Genomic DNA, 15,999 nt, shown 5'->3' on the forward strand with positions numbered 1-15,999 from the left:
ACAAAAGGCAGGAAGCCCTTTCTGTGTTTTGTGCTTGGGACCCAGAACTTTGCTATACATCAAAGGGATGATGCACTCTCACTGGGGATGGGAGTGGCCCAGGTGGACATTCACTACAGCCATTAACATCTGTTCTCATCGCCTCCACGAACTTCTCGGTTGCTGCTAACCATAGACACAATTCACGTACTCCATGCCAGATGAACACCTACTAGGTGCCAAGCTAGGCACTGTGAATATGGAGATGTTTCAGACCTTGCCCTTAAGAGCTCCAAGTTCACGCCGAAGATGGTCCCTAAGCCAGCCATACTTAGCCAGGACACTCTGATGGACAGCTCTGCAACAATACGGATTTCTTGCTTGTTTCCTGCCCGCCCCGCAAGGTCATTCCCAGGATTAGCACAATGCATGGTGGGTAGCAACAGTTCTCAGGCAGAGCTGAGGCAATGGGGACAAAGCATCTGCCACCTAGGGATATCGGGGCTAAGCAGGCTGGCCTGCCTGGCTGGGGGGCGGCGTCAGGGGGGAGGTGGTAATCCCAGAGAGATCACCTCCCTCCTGTATGACGTGGACAAGACCAACCAACAGCCATCCCAGAGAAGGCGGTTCCGTCTTCAGTCAAAGGTAAACGCACCTGCATCCATGACTGCCCTGAACCACGACCCACCAGCTTCACTTGCAGTGTCCACAAGTCGTCCTGAGTCTCTCCACGTCTCTCAGAGGTGCCAGGAAGACCATAAAGATGAGATGTGTTTTTTTCTTTCAAAGAGCTTGAAGTCTGTCCGAGAAGAAAAAGGCTTTTGATATAAAGGTATGAAGGACCAGGACCTTACGTTGAGTGCTGAGTGGGTTTTACAGGCAGTGAACGCTCATAGATGTGCAGAGCAGAAACCCAGCGCAGGCCTGCAGGGTCCCTGGAAGGCTTCAGGGGAGAAGTGGGCTTTGGGCAGGCTTGGAGAATGGGCAGAATTCAGGGGGAAGGGCTGCATTCCAGGGGGAGTGTGGCGTGAGCATCGACCCCGGGTGCTCAGGACATAGGCCCCTCTTCATTCCCTGTGCTCTCCCTGCTCCTGCTGTAATCACAAGAGGAGAGAGCCAGAGGCTGCTGTCTCCTTGCACAGAAGTTTCTCGGAAACGGGGGTGGGGAGGACCTGTGACACTCTCATTTCCTATGGTGTCATCACAGTGGGAAGCCAGGGTCAAGGCTGTGCTGTCAACACAAACCTCAGCCTTCCGGCCAGAGTAGAACTGTGGGGTCATCCTGGGAGGACTGCTTCTCTTCAGAGGCCAGGATCTGGGGGCTCAATGCTGATAAAGACATCATCTTGGGAAACCAGACTCTCAGCCCAAACCTGGCTCTGCTGGCACAACGCACGTGGCCAAACATTTGGGCAGAATTCTGGCAGAATTTCAAAGGACTCATGGAGCAGAGAAAATCTTTGAATATTATGAATAGAGAAAATTTCCATTCATCTCCTCATTCACACTGGAGATACCCTATGAATAGCAGCAGTGCAGGAAAATCCTCAGAGGGAGAGAGCAGCTGTCAGAGAGGATGAAATCACAGGGCCGGGCTATCGTACAGATGGAGCAGAACCCACGTCAGAGCTCACCCTTTAGCGTCTCAGACAGGAGAAAACTCCTCAATGAGTGGAGTGACGCACTGAGAAAGCACAGACCTCACCCAACAGCACATCAGCCATTCTGGAGCTAAATCTTTCAAATGTAATGAATTGGGGGTGGTGATCATTTGAGGATGAATCAGCCCTTATTCATCACCGGAAGATTCTGAGTGGAGAGAGGGGTTATGAATGATGGAGCTCATGAAACACAGACCACGCAGGGCCCAAAGAAGACTATGGGAGGGGCCTCATAAGAGAAAACACGATGAAAGGGCAAATCTGGAACTTGTACTTTTAGTGCCAGACCTGACAGACTTTGGCTATAGGGAAAGCAGGCATCCTGAGGGAGAGAGCTTGTTCAGTGACATAGACGTGCACCTATAACCCTTGGGGTCCACATGTGAGGGTACTAATCTGTGCATGAGAAGAATCTGGGCTCTGCAACTCTTGGCCATTTCCTCTCCATGGGGCTACAATGCCTCTATTTCTTCTTCTTTCTTCAGTAAAGTCTTGGCCTGTGTCTTCACATGTGCTTAATCGAGTGATGGTGAACCTATGACACGCGTGTCAGAGGGGACATGCGAACTCATTTTTTTGGTTGATTTTTCTTTGTTAAATGGCACTTAAATATATAAAATAAGCCCTAACCGGTTTGGCTCAGTGGATAGAGCGTCAGCCTGCAGACTCAAGGGTCCCAGGTTCGATTCCGGTCAAGGGCATCCGGTCTGTGTTTCATGAGCTCCATCATTCATCCGGTCTTGGTTGCGGGCACAACCCCAGTGGGGAGTGTGCAGGAGGCAGCTGATCGATGTTTCTAACTCTCTATCCCTCTCCCTTCCTCTCTGTAAAAAAAAAAATCAATAAAATATATTAAATATATAAAATAAATATCAAAAATATAAGTCTTTGTTTTACTATGGTTGCAAATATCAAGAAATTTCTATATGTGACACGGCACCAGAGTTAAGTTAGGGTTTTTCAAAATGCTGACATGCCGAGCTCAAAAGGTTCGCCATCACTGGCTTAATCTCTTACTGGTGGTGTCAGGTGGGCAGGAGACCACCTGCCCATCAACAGGCTGGTGACTACCTTACATGTTTGACCACTGGCAAGCATGCCGCAGGGGATGCTGCTGTGACTGGTTGGTCCAATCAGTTATTCATTCATTCAGCAAGTACCTTTTAGGTACCTGCTCTGATCTCTACCTGGCACTATTAATCTATGCCGAAGAACAAGGACAGGGAAGGAGGTCTCAGCAGCAAATGGCTTGGCAACTTCGGGGAAAAGAGAGGGGAATCAGGAAAACAGTAGCACCTCTGAGACTGTCGGAGTGTCTGTGTCCCCAGGTTTCAGGTTGGAGGGGGTTAGGAGAGAGCACTGGGGAGGGAAGGAGAAAGAACTCTGATCTGACTGTCTACAAAAACATGTCAGGCCAGAGTAGGATTTCTCAGTGCAATCCTGCAAGCCTGGCACCCTTATCTACCTTTGCAAGTAAGGAAGGTAAGGCACATGCACAGCCAGCAAGGGGCAGAGCTTTCCTTGAAGCTGGATCTGTTCACTCCAAACCCCACTGTTTCTCAACAATCACAAGGGAGAGACCTGGTCCTGTAGCACCACTGTTCCCCGGGTATGTTTCCAGAGCCTCCGGGGACAACAAGAGGCACGTGGTGAACTGGGGAGGGCTGGCTTTTGAAGACTCTACTTCAAGGAATTGGGAAAGGCACACTCATTCATTCCTCCATCCATTTACTAAATCTTTGTTGAGCCCTACGGAGTGCCAGGCACTGTGCTCTGGTGCTGGGAATGCGAGTGAATTAGCCTGACATGGTCCCTGCCCTCGTGGAACTCCCGTTCTAGAGGCAGTCATCCCGCATGCTATGCTATGGGCAGCCTCTCCTGCCCATGGCCTTGGCAGTCCCTGCCCTTCTGCCTTTCTCTCAGGTGCTCATCTTTTTCATCACAGTAACAGCCTGCTGCCCTGGTCACACAGGGGGGCCTGACTGTTAGGCACTGGGAGAGCTGAAGTCTATTCCACATGCTCACACATGCTACGCACAGAGGAGAATCACATAAGCCAGATTCACAGGGCTGAGAGCGACTTCTGGGAGGAAGATGTCAGCTAAGACCTGGAAGAATAAGTTCCGGCCTGGTGTGTGCTGAGAAGCACCTTCCAGAGAGAAACACGCTAGAAGGTGTGCTAGTGACGGAGCAGAGTGAAAGGGGCTGGAAGGCGGCCAGTGCCGTGTTTGTGAGGAGCACAGAATATGGGGTGGAGGGAGGAGAAGAGCGAACCAGCCAACAAGGGCCCGCAGGCGGGACCCTAAGAGCAATGAGGACCGTGAAAAATGTTGGGTTTGGGAGATGACCTGATCAGGTTTGTAGTTTATCCCCTCATTCAGAAGCCCACGGCGGCAACAGTGAGGAGACAGCTGTTCGAGGATCTGTTAAATCGGTGCAGATGTGGTTATAGAGCGAGAATGTGCGTTCCGTCTTTTTTTTCCTCATGAACCAAGGTTTCCAAGAGATGCAGTGAACAGAATTACTATAGGTGGCCTCAAGGGGAGCTGAAGGAGACTTCAAGGTTCCCCAGAAATTTTGGGATAGATGTGCATGAGCAAACATCCCCCTCTTGTGGCCTAAAGAGGTATTGCTATTGTGTTCACAAACAACGCCTGCAGGAACCTTGCTTCTCACTGTGAGAGCCAGTGAGAAAGGAAGTTGGGGCTGCATGTAGCTGTGGGACCAGGGGTGCCCACCTCTTTTTTTAAAAAAATCTGAAATATATATATGCTAGGAAGACACTCAATGTTACCAGTGATTCTGGAATAGGTGATTACATTTTTTTTTCATCCATATTTTTTAAGTTTCTGTTACGGACATGGATTACTTTTGTTAAAAAAAAAGAGAGAGAGAAAATGTATCACGTTACAAACCTGGTTGGTTACAAAACCACAAAGAGAGGGTCTGTTTTGGGGGACCAGACTTCCTGAAGGATGCCTTACCCACTCTCTCTAGCCATGTCCTTCATTCCCCTTCAGCTCACACACCCCCAGCCTCTCCTGCCCATGGGCTTGGTGGTCCCTTTCTCTCATGTGTTCACCTTTCACTCATAAAAGCAACACCTTCCTGACCTAGTCACACCGGTGGGCCTGACAGCCAGGTTCTGGGAGATCTGGAAGTCCATTCTGCCTTTGAGGGTTCTCTCCTTTGTGGCTCTGATGCTGAACCAGGGCCGGGTCTGCCACATGTGCTGCATCTATGGGGTCTTTGCCTGGACAACTTTTCTGATTTTGAACAAGGGGCTCACCTGGCCTGCAGGGTTTGGTCACTCTCGTCACCTTCACAGATTTTGTTTCTCCTGCTTGAAACTCTTCAAATTCTTCTCATGGGTGGGCAAGCTGCTTGACTTCCCCTCTGGAAGGTTCCCTGATGCTGGTCTAAGGTACTGGAACATTCTGAGCGGTATTCCAGCACTGGTGCCTGCAAAGTTTCACTGAGTCTGCATGAGCTACTGGTGGGGTCTTCTTTCAGCAAGTTCCTGATCTGAGCTGAACTCCTGGTCCTCAGTCCTTAGGTCACCAACTGAAAGTATACATAGTGCAAAGTAAAAAGCTATTGAAATAAAATCCATGCCTATCATAGGGGATCGATTACATAAATAATGGCATGTGATATAGCAATAAAAATGAGGTTGTAAAATAATAAATGATCCTACATTTTTAAAAAAGGTTATAAATACTATACATGTAGTAAGATTATAAGTTGCTTTCATTTACTTTTTAAAAAAAAATATTTTTATTGATTTCAAAGAGAAAGGGAGAGGGGGAGAGAGATAGAAACATCAATGATGAGAGAGAATCATTGATTGGCTGCCTCCTGCATGCCCTGGGGATCGAGTCCAAAAGCCAGGCATATGCCCTGACCAGGAATTGAACCATGACCTCCCGGTTCACTGAGCCACACCGGCTGGGCTACTTTCATTTTCTTTTTAGCCGTATTTGTATTTCCTATAATGAACATGTATTACTTTTATAAGAAAATGTCTCAAATTAATATTTTACAAACTTGGGGAGTGGATGAGGAAAAAGCAGGGGACCAAAATGGTAGTGGGTTGACAGGAGGGGAAATCTGAGAAGTAGGGAAAAGTAAGTTGAGCTCTCCTGGCCACACAGGAAGAGGGTGTTGCTAAGGAAGGGAGCCAAAAACGTTGCTCCAAGGGGCCAAGATTAGTGACCTCCAAAGAGTGAAGTCCTGGGGTACCCCTTGGAGGGTGGCAGAGGATGGAGGCTTGAGGTAACTGCAGAACAGGTAAAAAGGAAGGGGCCCGGGCAGAGGGAAGAAAGCAGGATTTGAAGGTATGGTCCTGTGTTGGACAAAGAACTCATACACATCTTAAACAATAATTTAAAAATGATTTTATATGTAAGCACTTTGTAGTTTACATTTCTCATTTACTTTCTCCTCTATTATTTTATTTGATGCCTGCGGATGAGGAAACAGAGGTTCAGAGAAGTGAAAGGACTTGCCCAAGATCACATCGTATACAGTGGAGCCAGGACCTGAATCCAGTTGGTTCCAGTGTTCATTTTGCTGGGCTACGATACTCAGCTTTCCTTCATGAGCATGGACAGTGAAGGTGAATAAAGGCCAAGGGGGAGATTACAATTAGCTACTGGTAGTGATCGAACACTGACTGATTAGAACAGATGCTGGTCTCATCTGCAGATCCAGAGGCAGGGGCCTGGAGTCCTCTTATAGGACCCAGTGATAAGCATTAGATGCTGGACCTTAGAGAGGTCCTGAGGGTTGGGGGAGGCGGGCAGGGAGCAGGAGGGGAGTAACTAGAGGGGCCAAGGTGGCTATTAGGGGACACAGCAGAAACCCGATTAACAATTAGTCTAGACCAGCCGTGGGCAAACTACGGCCCGCGGGCCGTTTGAAATGAATAAAACTAAAAAAAAAAAGACCGTACCCTTTTATGTAATGATGTTTACTTTGAATTTATATTAGTTCACACAAACACTCCATCCATGCTTTTGTTCTGGCCCTCCGGTCCAGTTTAAGAACCCATTGTGGCCCTCGAGTCAAAAAGTTTGCCCACCCCTGGGCTAGAAGCATTTCAATATTTTAACAACCCATCCATCCATTCTGGTGGGCACCAGATAAGTGTTACCCCTGCCTCTGGCCTCCCCTAGTTGTGTGTCCCAGAGATGCCAACAGAGACAGGAGACAGGAGACTGTAGAAGCTGTTGAACGTGTGGCTTATTTCAGTGGGGGAGCTGAATAAGGACACAGAACAAGAAGAGACCGATGTTCTCCCTGATGTAGGAATCCACGGGCACCTACACATTTGTGAAGTCAACTCTTGGTTCCTTGTGCTCACGCAAAGGTCAGTGGACACTGCTGATCTACAGCAGCAGCCTCCTAGTGGTGCTTCTTGGCTTTGCAATGCGTGTATTGTCCTGTTACAAAGGAGTACTAAGTTCTGAGGACTTACAGCAAAGAAACAGTGCTCTACCCACTCCTCTCTGAAGGAGACACAGGAGTGTGCCAGCCCCTCCACCCTGCCTGCTCTCCTGGGGAACCACACGCGGCTCTTTGGCCCCTTGAGGGTGGCAGGTACAGTGCGATTGAAACTTCGTGGCCCATGCACAAAGGCCAGCTTAGGAGTACCCTAGTTAAGTTAATAACAATGTACCTACCTATATAGTTTAAGTTTAAAAAATGTGGCTCTCAAAAGAAATTTCAATCGTTGCCCTGTTGATATTTGGCTCTGTTGACTAATATGTTTGCCGACCACTGCTCTAGGGTGAGGTGGGTGCCTCATCGGGTCTATTCTCCTGATTCCCAACCCCCCTGCCTTTCCCTGAAGCAGAGCCCCCTCCATACACCCCACTGGGTGTCTTGATCTCCTAGGTTCCCTTCAAATTGAATACAGGCTACATGTAGGGAAGAAGAAAAGATAAAGTTATTGTAAATAAAGCTCTCCGTGAGCTACACCATTGAGTGTGATTTGGCTAAAAAGCAATCACACCAGATTTCAAAACAGCCCACTACTGTAAACTCCTCGGGAATGGAGGGCACAGCTGTGGTTGGGGCACCTGTGAATGACTGAGACGACGCTTTCCGTTCCCTTCGCTGTCCTCCAACGACCGCAGTAGCTCTGCGTTCTGGACTGAAGGCCTCACACTAGTTTGATGATCACACTCAGCTCTGAGCACAGACCTGAAGCTGTGATGTTCTGTCCTGCTTTCCAACACAGGCGGGCCCAGGAAAAAGAAACCAACACCTTGCTCTCTTCTCCCAGGGACGCTGCCTCTTACCACTGGCTTGGAGGGATTGGTGCTCCCAAGACTCAATTGGCGGAAGCTGGTGATGGGAGGGGAGTCTTGTGCAGATGGTGGAGGTGCTATCTTCTCCCGAAAACGTCCTGTCCTGGAGCCAATTAAGAAAATTGGGAGCTCTGAAAGAAATAGAGAATTACTAGCTCTTGTTAGACATTTCCCCTAGGTCAGTGGTCGGCAAACTCATCAGTCAACAGAGCCAAATATCAACAGGACAACGATTGAAATTTCTTTTGAGAGCCAAATTTTTTAAACTTAAACTATATAGGTAGGTACATTGTTATTAACTTAATTAGGGTACTCCTAAGGCTTAGGAAGAGCCACACTCAAGGGGCCAAAGAGCACTATTGTGGCTCGAGAGCCGCAGTTTGCCGACCACAGCCCTAGTGTATTTCTTCAAAAATTATTTCTTGGTTACAAAGCAATATATGTTCATTGCAAAAAAATAATTGTTACATACTTAACAAAAAATGTTTAAAGAGAAAGTCCTTTATAATCCTATTTCCCAAGATACTGTAAATTTTTTAAAATTAATTTTATTTAAATTTCCCCCCCAGTTTTATTGAGATACTGAATTAAAAGTTATATATATTTAAGGTGTACAGGTTGATTATTTCAAATTAAATTTTGATTCATTTTGGTAAAAGTTATTTTGAAAATTAAATAAGTTTGATTTATATTAAAGTAAATATAATTTGGACCTATTGATATGATCATATTTCCTGAATTTTCCCCTAAATGTCCTAGTTTCAAATATTCGGTCTAGTTGTTCTCAACAGATATCAGAACAGCCCAGAAATCCCAATTTTTAAAAATCCAACCTACCACTCCCAGGTGGCTTCTGAAAGGTGGAAACGGTACCCAAATCCTTTGTTAGTACACTTGTAATTAGTTTTCTTTGCTGAGTAACAAATTACTCTAAAATTTAGCAACTTAAAACAACTAACATGAATTTTCTGTCTCTGAGGGTGGGAAATCGGGGAGCGGCTGAGCTGGGTGGTTCTAGCTCAGGTCCTTTATGAGGATAAGGCCAAGATGTCTGCTGAGACTGGGAGTTTTTTCAAACTTTGGGTTTGTGTCTCCAGAGATAACAAGTTTGCTAAGAACACACGGTGGAAAGATCACACACCTCAGGGTCTCATGGTTGGTCTTTCAGTAAGAGGGTAAACAGAAGGGGCACGGAGTCAAAGCCCTTACTTCTCAGTTTCAAGAAGAGGGTGGGTAAGAAGCACCCGGAATGGGAGTGCAGCCAGCAATGTGGTTCTGTATTGTGGAAGAACATGTATTTTAGTTTCTGTAGAGAATGACTTAAAAATTGAGTGGTTTAAAATAATGCTTTAAATGAAGCATACCCAGGTAAGAATGAGAATCAGAATGTCACAGGAAAAAAACAAACAAAAAAAAACCCTCTAGGACAGCGGTTCTCAACCTGTGGGTCGCGACCCCTTCGGCGGTCGAACGACCCTTTCCCAGGGGGCGCCTAAGACCATCCTGCATATCAGATAGTTACATTACGATTCATAACAGTAGCAACATTACAGTTATGAAGTAGCAACGAAAATAATTTTATGGTTGGGTCACAACATGAGGACCTGTATTTAAAGGGCCAGAAGGTTGAGAGCCACTGCTCTAGGAGGTCATCCAAGACCTAATTTATGTCCCACAAGTAAAAAGGCAAGAGCTAGGATGAATAGAGAGACACAGAGCTGGATCAACATAGATTTGGGCTTTCTTTGGAGGAGGACAGACCCCTCCCTATCCTTACACCCGTTCTCTCTTCTCCTAACTGCTGGCCTGGCTCATTAAGTTCTCTCTCTCCAAGGCCCAGGTGCTTTCCCAGGCCCAGCACTGCAGCTCCCAGGGCAGAATGGCCCGGAACTTCTCCAGCACCAGCAGCTTCAGGTTCAGTGCCTTCAAGGGCATCTCAGGCCTCAGCCACTGGCAGCAGAGTTCCTGGGGACATGGCAGAACCTCATGGGATCCCAAACCTCCTAGTCTTAGAACTGTCTGAAGTGTGGACAGGCCAGCTCGGGCTGGAAGATTCCTTGTAGCAAGGTCTTTTCCCTACCCCCTCAAGTGGTCCTCTGCCTCTACCTTCACCGTCAGAATTCTGTCCTATTTTTGAAGGGTCTGGGTGACCAAGGACACAGCTCCCTCTCCTCCTTCATGCTTATCATTCTTAACTGGAGACGTCCCCAACGAGGCTCACTTGTGCAGGGGAAGATTAAGTTTCAGGTAAACTTCTCATGAGCTTCTTTATATGTAGGCACTTTCTGAAAACCATAAAATCCATTAAACAAAATTAAAAACCTGATTATAGAAAATTTCAATCCCATTAAAGAGAATACAATAATACAATGAAGTCTCACATATCCATCACACAGCTTCCATAGCTCAAGGTCCCCTATTTTCTGCCATTCTTGTTTCTTCCATGCCCCATCACACTTCCTATGTGTGTGTAGTACTTTAAAGCAAATCCCACAGAATACACAGTATATCTTTGTTCTGATAGATAACTCAGTATGTAGCTCTAGGAGTTAAGAAAATTACACTTGAAAAAAAAATTTTGGTTAATTCTCACCTAAGGATCTTTTTCCATTGATTTTTTTTTTTTTTTATAAAGAGTGGAAAGGAGAGGGAGACACACAGAGAGAGAAACATTTATTGGTTGCCTTCTGCACATGCCCTGACCAAGGGCCAGTGATCAAGCCTGCAAGGGAGGTAGTGCCCTTGACCAGAATAGAATCTGGGACCCTTTAGTGACTAAAGGGTGATGATTCTCAACCTTCCTAATGCCGTGACCCTTTAATACAGTTCCTCATGTTGTGGTGACCCCCAACCATAAAATTACTTTCATTGCTACTTCATAACTGTAATTTTGATACTGTTATGAATCGTAATGTAAATATCTAATATGCAGGATGTATTTTCATTGTTCGCGACCCACAGGTTGAGAACCGCTGCTAGTCAGAGGACTGCGCTCTATCCACTGAGTCAAACCAGCCAGGGCTACACTTGAACTTGTAAAAAAAAAATGTATGATAGAACAACAACAAGTGGATGCTGATTTTTCAAACAAAATCATCTTCAGCGATGAGGCTCATTTTCATCTTGATGGCTTGGTTAATCGACAAAATTGTTGCATTTGGGGTTCAGAAAATCCACGAGTGTTTGTTGAGAAACAAATGCATCCGCAATGTGTCACTGTTTGGTGTGGATTTTGGGCTGGAGGCATCATCAGATCATTCTTCGAAAATGCGGCTGCTCAGGCAATAACAGTTAATGGTGTTCGCTATCGTGACATGATAATCCATTTACCCAATATCCTATTCCATACATAACCCTATACTGTATATTTTATGAATCAATAAAAAATTTACAATTTTTAATTAAAAAATAAAAATGTATGATAGTATAGAGAATAGTTTAGTGATCTCCCTGTATCTATTTCCACCTTCAATAATTATTGACACCTGGCTAATCTGCTTACATCTGCTCCCCCCCGCCACTGGGTATTTTTCAAGCAAATCTCAGACATCATTTCACCCATATAGTCTGCAGTATATGTTCCTAAAACTATTTTCTTTTTTAAAGCGCAACCCCAATAGCATTATCCCTGCCAGAAGCCAATTCCAGCATGACAGCAGGGCTGAATCTGGGGATGGCCGAAGGCATTTCCCAAAACCTGAATAGGATACATTAAATTGATTGTTGGCTGCCAGACAGCTCAGGGGTTCTTAATCTACATGGTATTTCCTCCTACTGGCCTGAACAGCTGTAGGCTAATTCTTCCATTCTGACAATGCCTCTGTATATGAAACCCGGACCCTTTGAAGTGTATATCTCTGCCTGGCCTCAGGACAATCTGTGTTAATAAAAAGCATGGGGTCCTGAGACAAGGAGATCTTAGATCTTAGTTTCCTTTAAACTAGGCTCCTCTGACCCCCAAATGCCTCTCAAAATTATATTTCGTCTCTGGACTCCTATTTAGTCTACGCACAGCCTTCTCCAGAATGCTGAACCCTTCTAGATGCCGGAACAAGAACCCCGGCATATCCCAACTAAAATTTAAAACAAATCCTTAATGTCATCAATGTTCACATTTTTCTGATTTTTAAAAAACATTTTTATTAATTTCAGAGAGGAAGGAAGAGGGAGAGACAGAAACATCAGTGATGAGAGAATCATTGATCGGCTGCTTCCTGCACACCCCCCACTGGGGATGGAGCCCGCAACCCAGGCATGTGCCCTTGACCGGAATCGAACCCGGGACCCTTCAGTCCGCAAGCCGAGGCTCTATCCACTGAGCCAAACCAGCTAGGGCACATTTTTCTGATTTTAAAAAATTCACAATTTTATGGTTGTTAGAATCATGATCCAAATAAGGTCTACACATTGCATTTGGTTGATAAGTCTCTTAGTCTACAGGTCCACTTCTCTTAAATTATTTTTGTCTTGAAACAAAGTATTTCAGCTGTTTGTTCTTAGAACGAAAAGACACTTAAATGCTTGAGCGCTTGTTCTGTGATCCGCATTGTGCTTTGCGGACAGCCCTGGGCCGGACTCTCCGTCGGGGCCATTCCCTGGTTCTCTCTGGGCCTGGTACCTCCCTGTCACAGAAGTGGGTTGGGCTGGATGTTCCGAGACTCACAAGGACCCCTCTCATCACTGTGATCCGCTGGACGGATCTACGCCAGCCGAGCGCATTCCCCGGGAACTCTCGCCGCGACCCATCCGAGCGGGGCCGGCGCACGAACGACACCCCGCCTCTCCAGGAGGCCGTCCACCAGCCTAGGTGCTCGGGAGCCCAGGTAACGCCAGAGGAGCTTGCCCCAAACGCGGGAAAACCTCACCGCCCGCAGGGCGAGCAGGCTCTACGACCTTTCTGTGTCCTGGACCAGCAGGTGACCATGCGCAGACAGCACCCCACCACCCGCCCCTAACCTCCCCCATCAAGGCGCCTCCGACACCCAGCCCCTGGTTCTGGGGCCAGAGGAGGCAGAAACACTCGGCTGGGCGGGGACTCCGGACTACATTTCCCAGGAGACTCCGGGCACAGCACACTTCCGGCCGTGCGGCACAAAAAACGGTAACTTGGAGCTGCCACAGAGACAAATCCCCGGGTAATTGGGCTTCTGAAGCCCTTGAACAGAGGAGCGGAGACAGAGGAGAGGGATGAAGTAGGGAAGGAGAATGGGAAATGTGGTTGAAAAGCAACGTGAAAGAGCACAACCCCTTCGGTTTACCTTTTTTGTTTTCACGGACGCTCACGGTTCGCACGAACATCGCACAGCCCTCTGGGTAATGCAGGCGACGTTGCCTCAAGGACTATGGGAAATGTAGTCACTGATTAACTGTCTCTACAATGTAATATCATTATACAGACTTATAGCTGACCTTTGAAATTATTGTGGAATTCTCTTTTAAAGTACCACAATTTTATTTCTATTTCCCTTTAGAAAAAAAATCCTTGTGATTTTCACAATATCCAAATAGTAAATCCATTGTGCTCACTGAGGCCTGAGTATTTGCAGGTAACTGACACGTCTGACTATGGCTTTGCACCAGGCCCACGTTCCGTCCTGAGCGGCAGTGCAGAGTCACTGCTACGATACAGGTGAAATTCCCTCATTAGCACAGTCAGTATAACGCACAGGTCTGTATTAATCACGAGGGATAACCTCTTTATCAGGACATTACTAGAACCTTTTGCAAAGGTAGTAACAGGAAAATGCACCTGCGATAAGCCAGGTTTGCTGAGCAAAGGGGATAAAATCCTTTCATCTTGTCCACCCAAACAAGTTTTACCTCCTTAACATTTACGGAATCTGTGCCTTTCTCTTCATGCCAACACCCTGTGCTGTATTTCAGACACTGCATTTCCTGATCAACCTGCTCTCAGTCTTGTTCCCTTAATTTGTTCTCCACACTGCCACCAAAGTAATTGTCACTGCTCTGCTTAAGGCTCTTCATTGGCTAAAAGAATCAAGTTCACACTCCTTGGTTGGCATGTGTGTTTGACCTCAACTACTGTCTCCTGTTAGTCTTCTTATACATAAGAATCATCCTTCAGGTCAGCGACTTTTTTCAATGGTGTGCTGCAAGAATTTTTAAAACATGCATTACCTGACTAGTCAGAGGCATTGACCTCTTTTCCATTAGATTGTAAAAAAAGAAAAATACAACAGCCAATATATCAATAGCCATCCACTGTGAATAAATTAAAACTATACCTACTTTTTAAATTTTTGTCAGATCAGCAAAAAGTATATTTTGGTGTGCTGCATAATTTTAGTAATTAATTTATGTGTCCCATGAGATGAAAAAGGTTGAAAATCGCTGCTCTAGATGGTTCTTCATCTCATGTGATTGATGCTTTAAAGCTATTGTCACTATTTTTAAAAAATTGGGGGCACAAATACCTGCTTTTAACAGTTGCACCCAAAAATGTAGTTGCAAAGTATTCCCTAAAAGTACTCAAAATAGGTTTCTATAAGTAGAGGCCGAGTTCCTCATACTCTGATAAAATTAGAATTTCATTCCTCTGAACAAAATATTTTATTACATGATAAGGTTAACTCATACCTAGGTGTTTTCTAGGCCTTGTAAAGTCACACACAAGATTAAAAACAATAGTTATTGTATAAAGTACTTATTACAAAACTCCAGTAAGACTATAAATGTAAAATAGATGAGTGATTTTTAACACAATATTTGAAATGTCGAAGATCTATGATTACGATCCAAAGAGCAGTAATTGTTGAGTGAATCATTAGAGAAGGGAGGCATTCTTCTCCTCCTCCTCCCCCTCCTCTTCCTCCTTCTCCTCCTCTTCCTCCTCCTTCTCCTCCTCCTCCTCCTCCTTCTCCTTTTCCTCCTGCTCCTTTTTTTGCTGGCTGCTCGTCATTTATTTTCCCTTGGTGCAAGGCACATGTTTCCAGGGTGTTAAGAAGGCTCATGTGTGGCTTGGATAGTAAAGAGTAGGGCTCTCTCAACTTCCTTTTTGGTGTTTTGCTGTTTTGATACTAAAGAACCCAATTGCTTCTGCTTGCTGCAGCCTGCCTAGTCTATGGGGTGGGGTTGGGTCAGGGGAAGAGGGTGGTGAGAGGAGCTCAAAGGAGCCTAGAGCCTCTGGAAGTCTGGTGGCTGGTGGCAGCCACTCAGGATGGGGCCCAGCATTGGCTTTGCCAGACTGGCCGTCAGGCTGCTTCCTTGTGGCTTTCCCGAGCCAAGTCAAAGGTGATCATGCTGCTTGAGGCCTGAGGAGATTCTGCATGTTCTGGGGACTCCAACACTGTGGCCGTGAACAGGAGAGGGGAGGCATACTTTTGAAGGCTATCAAAAAGCCTAGATAGGAATGAACTGTAGAGAGCAGAAAGATAGATGAGGTGCTGCGCACATCAAAGCATTAAAAACTTTCCCTTTGAAGTGGGAATACTTGGAAGACACACAATTTCTATTGGCTTTTAACTTAGGTAGGAGGAATGGCCTGTATCATAAATGTAGAAAATTTAAATGATAAAGCAGTTAAGAAGTCATATCAAAAATATGTTATCTATTCTTAACATTCAAAAGCAGAATTTCCTCCCTCTTCATTTATTTAATTTCTTTGGTTTTGGTGTTTAAAATGTGAAACCATTCATTTCTTGCTCAAGGAGAGAGTACATTTGTTGAGAAAGCATCAGCCAAGGCCAGAATATGCAATTCTCATTAATCAAGTAAGGGAGGCTGAAGTCAAGATTGAGAAGAGCCATAGTTTGAGTAATTTTCTTTCTTTTTAAAATAATTTTTAAATTATTCTGCTGAATATTTCATTTTTTAATTACTTATTTATTTTTATTTCAGAGAGGGAGAGAAACAAACATCAATGATGAGAGAGACTCATTAATCGGCTGCCTCCTGTGCGCGTCCCCCCCCCCCCCCCCCCCCCCCCCCCCGCCCCCGCCACTGGGGACTGAGCCTGCAACCTGGGCATGTGCCCTTGACTGGAGTCGAACCTGGGACCCTTCAGTCCATTGGCCTCAATGGATAGA

The 15,999-nt window shown here is 45.8% G+C and overlaps 1 long non-coding RNA gene across 1 annotated transcript; it reads right to left on the bottom strand.

The window, feature by feature from the left end:
* Positions 1-559: 559 nt before the first annotated feature.
* Positions 560-13,261, bottom strand: LOC139008199 (uncharacterized). The gene is made up of 4 exons (XR_011471115.1): positions 13,213-13,261; positions 7,946-8,085; positions 4,930-5,204; positions 560-778 (listed from the first exon to the last, which is right to left on the bottom strand). It is a non-coding gene; the product is annotated as an uncharacterized lncRNA (long non-coding RNA).
* Positions 13,262-15,999: the final 2,738 nt, after the last annotated feature.

Source organism: Myotis yumanensis, unplaced genomic scaffold, assembly GCF_028538775.1.
Source record: "Myotis yumanensis isolate MYYU_CA2020_CCGP unplaced genomic scaffold, mMyoYum1.0.hap1 SCAF_4, whole genome shotgun sequence".
NCBI classification, from domain to species: domain Eukaryota; kingdom Metazoa; phylum Chordata; class Mammalia; order Chiroptera; family Vespertilionidae; genus Myotis; species Myotis yumanensis.